This window comes from Oncorhynchus gorbuscha, linkage group LG04, assembly GCF_021184085.1.
Source record: "Oncorhynchus gorbuscha isolate QuinsamMale2020 ecotype Even-year linkage group LG04, OgorEven_v1.0, whole genome shotgun sequence".
NCBI classification, from domain to species: domain Eukaryota; kingdom Metazoa; phylum Chordata; class Actinopteri; order Salmoniformes; family Salmonidae; genus Oncorhynchus; species Oncorhynchus gorbuscha.
In genome coordinates this window covers 66,771,239-66,783,562 of record NC_060176.1, presented here as the reverse complement: position 1 = coordinate 66,783,562, position 12,324 = coordinate 66,771,239, and the positions used below count along the sequence as shown (strand labels likewise).

The 12,324-nt window shown below is 46.3% G+C and overlaps 1 protein-coding gene across 2 annotated transcripts in view; it reads left to right on the top strand.

Annotated features, from left to right (window-relative positions):
* Positions 1 to 12,324, top strand: part of LOC124034546 (BDNF/NT-3 growth factors receptor-like) — a 58,953-nt gene that overhangs the window by 29,408 nt on the left and 17,221 nt on the right. The window lies entirely within an intron of this gene.

Genomic DNA, 12,324 nt, shown 5'->3' with positions numbered 1-12,324 from the left:
ATTACTCGTAATGGACATCTCCTTCACTACCTGGCAGACTCCACCTGAACCCCCTCCTGTACCCCATTACTCGTAATGGACATCTCCTTCACTACCTGGCAGACTCCACCTGAACCCCCTCCTGTACCCCATTACTCGTAATGGACATCTCCTTCACTACCTGGCAGACTCCACCTGAACCCCCTCCTGTACCCCATTACTCGTAATGGACATCTCCTTCACTACCTGGCAGACTCCACCTGAACCCCCTCCTGTACCCCATTACTCGTAATGGACATCTCCTTCACTACCTGGCAGACTCCACCTGAACCCCCTCCTGTACCCCATCACTCGCACTGGGTATCTCCTCACCAGTCTTGGGAAATGGCTCCCCAGTTCCATCCTTACTTCCTAAAACAATATTTTTCCTGCTGCACATCAAACGTTATGTTCTCCTCTGGTACAAGATGCAACTCAGTACCCTCAACAACAGGTGCTTGTGGCTGCCCCTCAGTTGGCCCACCTCTCCCTACATCAGTGGGCCCAGGCGTTACGAGGACCACCTGCGTCCCTCCCTCCACCTTCTCCCTTTTCGGGCATGCATGTTGCTTATGGCCAACATCCCCACACTCAAAACACTGTTGACTACTCATACTAGCATAAGCCATATACAATATGTTGTCATACTTGACTTCAAACGAAAGTCTGCCTCGGTTGAGTCCAAATACATAAACACTTGTCGCCGAAACGACATAACCTGTTTCAGAGCCGGGTGTTTGCAACCCAGCGGGACAATTTTAATTGAACTTGCAAACTTCTCAAACCGCAATGGCTCACGCTCCAATAGCTCATTGGGAATAAACAGTGTTACGTTCGAAATCGTTACTCTTGTTGACGGAGAAAAAAGTGGCGTAACTTGAATAAACATACCTTTATGTTTATGTTTATACCTTCAACCATCCGATCAACAAGACACTCTTCTTTAAGAAGTACACCATGCTCAACCATACGATCAACCAGACACTCTTCTTTAAGAAGTACACCATGCTCAACCATACGATCAACCAGACACTCTTCTTTAAGAAGTACACCATGCTCAACCATACGATCAACCAGACACTCTTCTTTAAGAAGTACACCATGCTCAACCATCCGATCAACCAGACACTCTTCTTTAAGAAGTACACCATGCTCAACCATACGATCAACAAGACACTCTTCTTTAAGAAGTACACCATGCTCAACCATACGATCAACCAGACACTCTTCTTTAAGAAGTACACCATGCTCAACCATACGATCAACCAGACACTCTTCTTTAAGAAGTACACCATGCTCAACCATACGATCAACCAGACACTCTTCTTTAAGAAGTACACCATGCTCAACCATACGATCTACAAGACACTCTTCTTTAAGAAGTACACCATGCTCAACCATCCGATCAACCAGACACTCTTCTTTAAGAAGTACACCATGCTCAACCATACGATCAACCAGACACTCTTCTTTAAGAAGTACACCATGCTCAACCATACGATCAACCAGACACTCTTCTTTAAGAAAAACCTCCACCGCTTTATTCATCCGGGATGCATAAGCCACATTTTGATAGCCTACCTTCTTTCCTACGGCGACCAGAAACTCCTCCACAGTGACAGTGGCTTCAGTAACACACCTGAACAGGTGTCAGGGACAGCATCCCCATCTGGGTCGCCATCCCCACCAAAACCAAGGCAATTCCAACAAGAACTACAATAAACCTAATTCTACCACTGAAAAAAAAAACCTTAATCAGACACCACTCACACTCGCTCATACAATTCCCAGCATGCACCAACGAGAGCAAGAGAGAGAGAGAGAGAGAGACAGACAGAGAGAGAGACAGAGAGAGACAGAGAGAGAGACAGACACAGAGAGAGAGCGAGAGAGACAACGCGAGAGACAGAGCGAGAGAGAGAGAGAGAGCGAGAGAGAGACAGAGCGAGAGAGAGAGACAGAGAGCGAGAGAGAGACACAGAGAGACACAGAGAGAGAGAGAGCGAGAGAGAGAGAGAGCGCGAGAGAGAGACAAAGAGAGACACAGAGAGAGAGAGAGAGACACAGAGAGAGAGCGAGAGAGAGACAAAGAGAGACAGAGAGAGAGAGAGAGAGACAGAGAGACGAGGGAGACAGAGATCGAGGGAGAGAGAGAGAGAGAGAGAGAGCGAGAGAGAGAGAGAGCGAGCGAGAGAACTAGCAGGTATCATGTAAACACAGTTTGATGGTTGAGCAGTACACTGAGCTATAGGTCCAGTAGGGGCACCTAGCCATGCATACTGTATATTCTATACATATCTCCACATGCTAACACATGAACTAAAACATACCATACCAACAGCCTACATCTCAGCACCCATAATACTTTCATTAGACATAAAAGTGTAAAACACACAGTGTTAATGGAAGTCAGGTTTGATGTATGGAGAGTATTTCATTGAGGATGTTACAGGGTCACTGTTGAGACACTTATCATACAACTTCCATGAAATACAGTTACACACCATTACACTTCCATAGCAAAACAAAAGACAGGTTTTCATAAACCATTAACCTTCTTTTACCAGTACATACAATATATCAACATGTATTGCACATATTTGTACATATTTAAGTGCTATATTTTTGGAAAATAAATTAGATAGTCATTCTAACACTGTATTAACTAACATTTATTAAACTTGAAGTGCATCTTGAAATGTTTTTTTTTACTGGAATATGTGTGTACACTCCGATATGCAGTATAAAATGTGTTTTTATACTTGCTGGAATATCCAGGGCCAAGAGCCTCTTGTAAGTGTGTTATGTGGTTGTTGTGCTGTAAATGATGGCATTGATTGCTGTAGTGTCTTACGTCATATTGAGTTATATTGAGGCTGACTCATAGACAATAAAACTATTGGAACACATTGTACATCCTTATAATTTAAGTGAATGCATTTTTCTCCAGTGTCCTCCCTCTCTGTCCGTCCTCCCCCTCTACAGAGTGTGTGTGAGTGAGTTCTGTTTTTGTAGAAGCTCATCCACACATTCTGATCACACACTGACCCTGAGCAATGCAGGGACATCACACACACACACACACACACACACACACACACACACACACACACACACACACACACACACACACACACACACACACACACACACACACACACACACACACACACACACACACACACACACACACACACACACACACACACACACACACACACTTTCTGAAATGGTGGGGCATTCAATGCCCTCAATAGACTGTCAAAATGTAATCCATCCACTTCTATGTGTGTATTAAAGTTGCCATTCAACATGAGGAATCATGGAACCTGCGGAGTGCACCACCACACACAGCCTTTAATTCCCAAGACAAACAATGGACGGATAATAGTGTAAGGAGAAACGATGTATGCTCTTTGTCTGTCTCTCTTTCTGTTTGCTTCTCATTATTCCCCCTCTCCTTTCGTCTCGTCACCTTCACATGTTTTAAGTGGGAGGAGGTGAGCCAGTCTCCCTGGTGTCACATGAAAAGTTGAATGTGGTTTGTTTATTAAAAATAGAAAAGCACTGACAGAGAGAAAGAGAGTGAGAGAGAGACAGAGAAAATCTATATTTTTACATGGAGGGGGAGGTCAGTTAGGAATCTGATATGCTGCAGACTGTGGCTAGGTCCTGTTCTGTCAGGTAGTGAGGGCTGGATTCAGAGCCTGCCTTTAAATTGCAGTGTAAATGAAATTGTATCCTTCCTTCCATCTCCATTAGTCTTCATTCCTTCTCTCTCCCCTGTTCAATTCATTCATCTGTCCATCGACCCCTCATCTCCTCCACCCCCATCTCTCCCTGCTCATAACCTTCCTTTCTCTTCACCTCTACTCTCATTCCTCCACCCCCATCTCTCCCTGCTCATAACCTTCCTTTCTCTTCACCTCTACTCTCATTCCTCCACACATTTTTCTCTCTGTTCCTATGCCGCCATCCCTCCTTTTCTCTGTGTCTGTGAGATCAATACATCACTTCATGTTTTCAGCGAGGTTAGAGGTGCGTTTAGAGAGCAATATGCTCCGGTTACCCTGCTGGAGGGCAAGGGGGCAGGCGTGGGGGTAGGGGAGGCTCTTAGGGCCAGAGGGATGACAGGACACTTTAACGGTCATCACTGCCAGTTAGCACTGAGAGTGTAATAAGTGGACGAGAAACACATTGTTCCTCCTGCCTTCGTGAACATATCTATCTCAAATACCTCATACCCCTGCACAGTAATCTGGTACTGGTACACCCTAGCTCCCTGCACAGTAATCTGGTACTGGTACACCCTAGCTCCCTGCACAGTGATCTGGTACTGGTACACCCTAGCTCCCTGCACAGTAATCTGGTACTGGTACACCCTAGCTCCCTGCACAGTGATCTGGTACTGGTACACCCTAGCTCCCTGCACAGTAATCTGGTACTGGTACACCCTAGCTCCCTGCACAGTGATCTGGTACTGGTACACCCTAGCTCCCTGCACAGTGATCTGGTACTTGTACACCCTAGCTCCCTGCACAGTGATCTGGTACTGGTACACCCTAGCTCCCTGCACAGTAATCTGGTACTGGTACACCCTAGCTCCCTGCACAGTGATCTGGTACTGGTACACCCTAGCTCCCTGCACAGTGATCTGGTACTGGTACACCCTAGCTCCCTGCACAGTGATCTGGTACTGGTACACCCTAGCTCCCTGCACAGTGATCTGGTACTGGTACACCCTAGCTCCCTGCACAGTGATCTGGTACTGGTACACCCTAGCTCCCTGCACAGTGATCTGGTACTGGTACACCCTAGCTCCCTGCACAGTGATCTGGTACTTGTACACCCTAGCTCCCTGCACAGTAATCTGGTACTGGTACACCCTAGCTCCCTGCACAGTGATCTGGTACTGGTACACCCTAGCTCCCAGTGATCTGGTACTGGTAGTGATCTGGTACTGGTACACCCTAGCTCCCTGCACAGTGATCTGGTCTGGTACACCCTAGCTCCCTGCACAGTGATCTGGTACTGGTACACCCTAGCTCCCTGCACAGTGATCTGGTACTGGTACACCCTAGCTCCCTGCACAGTGATCTGGTACTGGTACACCCTAGCTCCCTGCACAGTGATCTGGTACTGGTACACCCTAGCTCCCTGCACAGTGATCTGGTACTGGTACACCCTAGCTCCCTGCACAGTGATCTGGTACTGGTACACCCTAGCTCCCTGCACAGTGATCTGGTACTGGTACACCCTAGCTCCCTGCACAGTGATCTGGTACTGGTACACCCTAGCTCCCTGCACAGTGATCTGGTACTGGTACACCCTAGCTCCCTGCACAGTGATCTGGTACTGGTACACCCTAGCTCCCTGCACAGTGATCTGGTACTGGTACACCCTAGCTCCCTGCACAGTGATCTGGTACTGGTACACCCTAGCTCCCTGCACAGTAATCTGGTACTGGTACACCCTAGCTCCCTGCACAGTGATCTGGTACTGGTACACCCTAGCTCCCTGCACAGTAATCTGGTACTGGTACACCCTAGCTCCCTGCACAGTGATCTGGTACTGGTACACCCTAGCTCCCTGCACAGTAATCTGGTACTGGTACACCCTAGCTCCCTGCACAGTGATCTGGTACTGGTACACCCTAGCTCCCTGCACAGTAATCTGGTACTGGTACACCCTAGCTCCCTGCACAGTGATCTGGTACTGGTACACCCTAGCTCCCTGCACAGTAATCTGGTACTGGTACACCCTAGCTCCCTGCACAGTGATCTGGTACTGGTACACCCTAGCTCCCTGCACAGTAATCTGGTACTGGTACACCCTAGCTCCCTGCACAGTGATCTGGTACTGGTACACCCTAGCTCCCTGCACAGTGATCTGGTACTGGTACACCCTAGCTCCCTGCACAGTGATCTGGTACTGGTACACCCTAGCTCCCTGCACAGTGATCTGGTACTGGTACACCCTAGCTCCCTGCACAGTGATCTGGTACTGGTACACCCTAGCTCCCTGCACAGTGATCTGGTACTGGTACACCCTAGCTCCCTGCACAGTGATCTGGTACTGGTACACCCTAGCTCCCTGCACAGTGATCTGGTACTGGTACACCCTAGCTCCCTGCACAGTGATCTGGTAGTGCTACTCCCTGTATATACAGTGGGGAGAACAACTATTTGATACACTGCTGATTTTGCAGGTTTTCCTACTTACAAAGCATGTAGAGGTCTGTAATTTTTTATCATAGGTACACCTCAACTGTGAGAGACAGAATCTCTCACATTGTATTATTTTTAAGTAATTAATTTGCATTTTATTGCATGACATAAGTATTTGATACATCAGAAAAGCAGAACTTAATATTTGGTACAGAAACCTTTTTTTCCAAATACAGAGATCATACGTTTCTTGTAGTTCTTGACCAGGTTTGCACACACTGTAGCAGGGATTTTAGCCCACTCCTCCATACAGACCTTCTCCAGATCCTTCAGGTTTCGGGACTGTAGCTGGGCAATACGGACTTTCAGCTCCCTCCAAAGATGTTCTATTGGGTTCAGGTCTGGAGACTGGCTAGGCCACTCCAGGACCTTGAGATGCTTCTTACGGAGCCACTCCTTAGTTGCCCTAGCTGTGTGTTTCGGGTCGTTGTCATGCTGGAAGACCCAGCCACGACCGATCTTCAATGCTCTTACTGAGGGAAGGAGGTTGTTGGCCAAGATCTCGCGATACATGGCCCCATCCATCCTCCCCTCAATACGGTGCAGTCATCCCCTTTGCAGAAAAGCATCCCCAAAAAATGATGTTTCCACCTCCATGCTTCACGGTTGGGATGGTGTTCTTGGGGTTGTACTCATCCTTCTTCCTCCAAACACGCCGAGTGGAGTTCAGACCAAAAAGCTCTATTTGTGTCTCATCAGACCACATGACGTCCTCCCATTCTTCCTCTGGATCATCCAGATTGTCATCGGCAAACTTCAGATGGGCCTGGACATGCGCTGGCTTGAGCAGGGGGACCTTGTGTGCGCTGCAGGATTTTAATCCATGACAGCGTAGTGTGTTACTAATAGTTTTCTTTGAGACTGTGGTCCCAGCTCTCTTCAGGTCATTGACCAGGTCCTGCCATGTAGTTCTGGGCTGATCCCTCACCTTCCTCATGATCATTGATGCCCCACGAGGTGAGATCTTGCATGGAGTCCCAGACCGAAGGTGATTGACCGTCATCTTGAACTTCTTCCATTTTTTAATAATTGCGCCAACAGATGTTGCCTTCTCACCAAGCTGCTTGCCTATTGTCCTGTAGCCCATCCCAGCCTTGTGCAGGTCTACAATTTTATCCCTGATGTCCTTACACAGCTCTCTGGTCTTGGCCATTGTGGAGAGGTTGGAGTCTGTTTGATTGAGTGTGTGGAGAGGTGTATTTTATACAGGAAACGAGTTCAAACAGGTGCAGTTAATACAGGTAATGAGTGGAGAACAGGAGGGCTTCTTAAAGAAAAACTAACAGGTATGTGAGTGCCGGAATTCTTACTGGTTGGTAGGTGATCAAATACTTATGTCATGCAATAAAATGCAAATTAATTACTTAAAAATTATCAATGTGATCTTCTGGATTTTTGTTTTAGATTCCGTCTCTCACAGTTGAAGTGTACCTATGATAAAAATTACAGACCTCTACATGCTTTGTAAGTGGGAAAACCTGCAAAATTGGCAGTGTATCAAATACTTGTTCTCCCCACTGTAGCTCCCTGCACAGTGATCTGGTACTGCTACTCCCTGTATATAGCTCCCTGCACAGTGATCTGGTAGTGCTATTCCCTGTATATAGCTCCCTGCACAGTGATCTGGTACTGCTACTTCCTGTATATAGTTCCCTGCACAGTGATCTGGTAGTGCTATTCCCTGTATATAGCTCCCTGCACAGTGATCTGGTACTGCTACTCCCTGTATATAGCTCCCTGCACAGTGATCTGGTACTGCTACTCCCTGTATATAGCTCCCTGCACAGTGGTCTGGTACTGCTACTCCCTGTATATAGCTCCCTGCACAGTGACCTGGTACTGCTACTCCCTGTATATAGCTCCCTGCACAGTGATCTGGTAGTGCTATTCCCTGTATATAGCTCCCTGCACAGTGATCTGGTAGTGCTATTCCCTGTATATAGCTCCCTGCACAGTGATCTGGTACTGCTACTCTCCCTGAACAGTGATCTGGTACTGCTACTTCCTGTATATAGTTCCCTGCACAGTGATCTGGTAGTGCTATTCCCTGTATATAGTTCCCTGCACAGTGATCTGGTACTGCTACTCCCTGTATATAGCTCCCTGCACAGTGATCTGGTACTGCTACTCCCTGTATATAGCTCCCTGCACAGTGATCTGGTACTGCTACTCCCTGTATATAGCTCCCTGCACAGTGATCTGGTAGTGCTATTCCCTGTATATAGCTCCCTGCACAGTGATCTGGTACTGCTACTTCCTGTATATAGTTCCCTGCACAGTGATCTGGTACTGCTACTTCCTGTATATAGCTCCATTCTTGCATTTTATTCCTCTATTGTGTAAATCATTTTTTCGTTGGGAAGGGCTCGTAAGCAAGCGTTTCACAGTCAATTCTACACCCCTTGTATTTGGCACATGTGGCAAATAAAATCTTATTTGATTTCCTCACCGTGTTTTAAGAGATCATCACCTCGTTTTAATGACACTGACAGGCACAATGTCCTTTTAAGCCGTTTAATACACTCCATATGTCCATAACCCCAGCAGCCCTCTAATCCCATATCCAATACATGTCCGTCCGTCTGTCCGTCCGTCAGTCAGTCTGTCTTAAGGAGGAGCGCTTAGCGAGCCAGAGGAGATCAATATAGTAACAGAGTCTCCGCCCCCCAGCCCACCCCTGCATTAGAGCAGCTCTGTCTGTTAAAGTGTGTTAGGTCAGGACCTGACCCCACTTATGACCCCGTGGCCCACCGACCTGTTCGTGCCCCCTACCCCTCCCCTTCCCTCCTACAGGCTAAATAGGGTTTATAACGATCTGGCCCTAGACCTCACCACTAATGATGAGTCCCCCCGACACACACGCTTACAGCAATAACCTGCTTAGGATGTGGTGTGTGTGAAATAAATCATATACAAGTCATAAGTCATATACAGTACATCACCTAACTGTCTGTTGTCTACCAGGCTGTCTACACTGCGGGTCAACCTGATTACACCAGCCATTCTTGCAGGATCACTGCTCTCAGTTAGAGAAAATCCATACATATATGTCTCCAGTCAGATGCAAGATGGATGCCTCTCTGCTATCCACAATGCATTGCAGTGACGCCACTCCTGTACAATGCGGCTGCGTAATGGTTCCTCCAGAGGAGGTGGAGGAGGCGTAATGGTGGCACATCATTTGAGCACCCATGGGGGAGAGAGAAGCCTGTTTGTGGTGAAACCACTCAACACATTATCAGTGGAGAATCAAAGAGCTCCCCTGTAAAGCTCTACCGTCAGTGCACCGTTTGAAACTCCACGGACGGTAGCCACCACAGAGGAAAGCAGAGCAGGACTGGACGAAAAGAGGTCCGATGTCTTGAGATTGTAAAGTTTAGATGGATTATCAAACCGCCAGGAGGCAAGCCTCACCATTTGTCATGAACTAGGACCCCCATATAGGTTTTCCTGGTGAGGAAAACACTCCAGGCCCTAGACAACAAGAAATAAGGTCAATCATACCACTAGGTAATTATTCCAATTGTTAACCTGCCAACCATTGCTCCACTAGGGTTAACCCTCTTGGGGGAGATTTTAACTAGCCTTGTAAGGGTCACAACAATACTTTTCATGAGTCTTGTAGTCATTTGTCAGGGATTGTGTTGCTTCCTTTCAACACAATGCTGGAGGTCACAGAGAGTAGAGGTCATGGGAGCTAGTTTGGGCAGATGTGCTTTGACCCCATTATTCATGTTTCACCACAATCTGGTGATCAGTGTGCATAAATGGCAGCATCCACCCACACTGTCACATACGCACGCACGCACACACACAATCTTATAAGCCTACTGAGAGACAATCCCTCTTTGTCTCTCAGTCCTGTTCCGTTGCCTCCTCCTGCTTAGGAATGCACCACTGCTATTCCTCTACTGCTCCAAAACAACACTGTGGTGTGTGTGTTTAGAGATTGAGACTGTGTGTATGAGAATAAAATATGAATTGTTTATTTTGGGATAGAACTGTAAACCAGAGAAGAAACAAAATTTGGTCCACAGATAAATGATACGTCATTCTCTCCGTATTCACAAAGTACTGTATCAACACATTCTTTCTCATCATGACCTAGACTACTATTGTACATTCATTAGCCCTGAGGGGAGACAATTGAATGGCATTTTGGAGAGTTTGTTTCCTATCTTCCACCAGTTTAAAGGCCACATTTCTGTTCGTGGGACAGATGAGAAAGAGGCAATCCTTGACATGAACAAAAATGTACTCAAACATACTGCATTTAACAATATTTGAGTATTACTTGTGGTAATATTGCATATAAAATGCAGTTATACCCATATTACGTACTTTGGATATGGGTTTGGACATGCACATCTACGGACGGATATAGTGTCTTATAGGTTAGGGAGTTTAATAATATCATGATGATAATGTGATCGGTGATACCTCATATCTCAGAAACTCATGGACAAGGAAGGATGTGGTGATTGGTATGGAATTGAGCCTCATACTTTTTGTAAAAACAAAAACATGCCTCCTCTTCCATTTAAAAAAAAATTCATTCTTCCACTTTAATTTTCCTCAAACACCACTTCTGCCCTTCTCTTCTGCTCATCTCCTCTTATCTTTTCTCTTCTCTTCTGTTCTCATCTCTTTCTCATTTCTCTTCTGTTCTCATCTCTTCTCCCATTCTGTTCTCATCTCTTCTCCCATTCTGTTCTCATCTCTTCTCCCATTCTGTTCTCATCTCTTCTCCCATTCTCTTTGACTCTTATTTATTTTCCCCTACTCATCACTCCTCTTCTGTTCTCATCACTCCTCTTCTGTTCTCATCACTCCTCTTCTGTTCTCATCTCTCCTCTTCTGTTCTCATCTCTCCTCTTCTGTTCTCATCTCTCCTCTTCTGTTCTCATCTCTCCTCTTCTGTTCTCATCACTCCTCTTCTGTTCTCATCTCTCCTCTTCTGTTCTCATCTCTCCTCTTCTGTTCTCATCTCTCCTCTTCTGTTCTCATCTCTCCTCTTCTGTTCTCATCACTCCTCTTCTGTTCTCATCTCTCCTCTTCTGTTCTCATCTCTCCTCTTCTGTTCTCATCACTCCTCTTCTGTTCTCATCTCTCCTCTTCTGTTCTCATCACTCCTCTTCTGTTCTCATCACTCCTCTTCTGTTATCATCTCTCCTCTTCTGTTCTCATCACTCCTCTTCTGTTCTCATCACTCCTCTTCTGTTATCATCTCTCCTCTTCTGTTCTCATCACTCCTCTTCTGTTCTCATCACTCCTCTTCTGTTATCATCTCTCCTCTTCTGTTATCATCTCTCCTCTTCTGTTCTCATCACTCCTCTTCTGTTCTCATCACTCCTCTTCTGTTCTCATCACTCCTCTTCTGTTCTCATCACTCCTCTTCTGTTCTCATCTCTCCTCTTCTGTTCTCATCTCTCCTCTTCTGTTCTCATCTCTCCTCTTCTGTTCTCATCTCTTCTTCTGTTCTCATCTCTCCTCTTCTGTTCTCATCTCTCCTCTTCTGTTATCATCTCTTCTGTTATCATCTCTTCTGTTATCATCTCTCCTCTTCTGTTCTCATCACTCCTCTTCTGTTCTCAACTCTCTTCTGTTCTCATCACTCCTCTTCTGTTCTCATCTCTCCTCTTCTGTTCTCATCTCTCCTCTTCTGTTCTCATCTCTCCTCTTCTGTTCTCATCTTTCCTCTTCTGTTCTCATCTCTCCTCTTCTGTTCTCATCTCTCCTCTTCTGTTCTCATCTCTCCTCTTCTGTTCTCATCTCTCCTCTTCTGTTCTCATCTCTCCTCTTCTGTTCTCATCTTTTCTCTTCTCTCCTCTTCTCTTCTGTTCTCATCTTCTCCCCTTCTCATCTGTTCTCATCTCTTCTATTCCATTCTAATCTCTTCTCTTCTATTCTGTTCTCATCTCTTCTGTTCTCATTTCTTTTTCTCTCTTCCTCTTCCTTTTAATTCCATTCTCCTCTCTCCCTGCTCTCTCTCTCCTCTCTCCCTGCTCTCTCTCTCCTCTCGCTCTCTCCTCTCTCCCTGCTCTCCCTCTCCTCTCGCTCTCTCCTCTCTCCCTGCTCT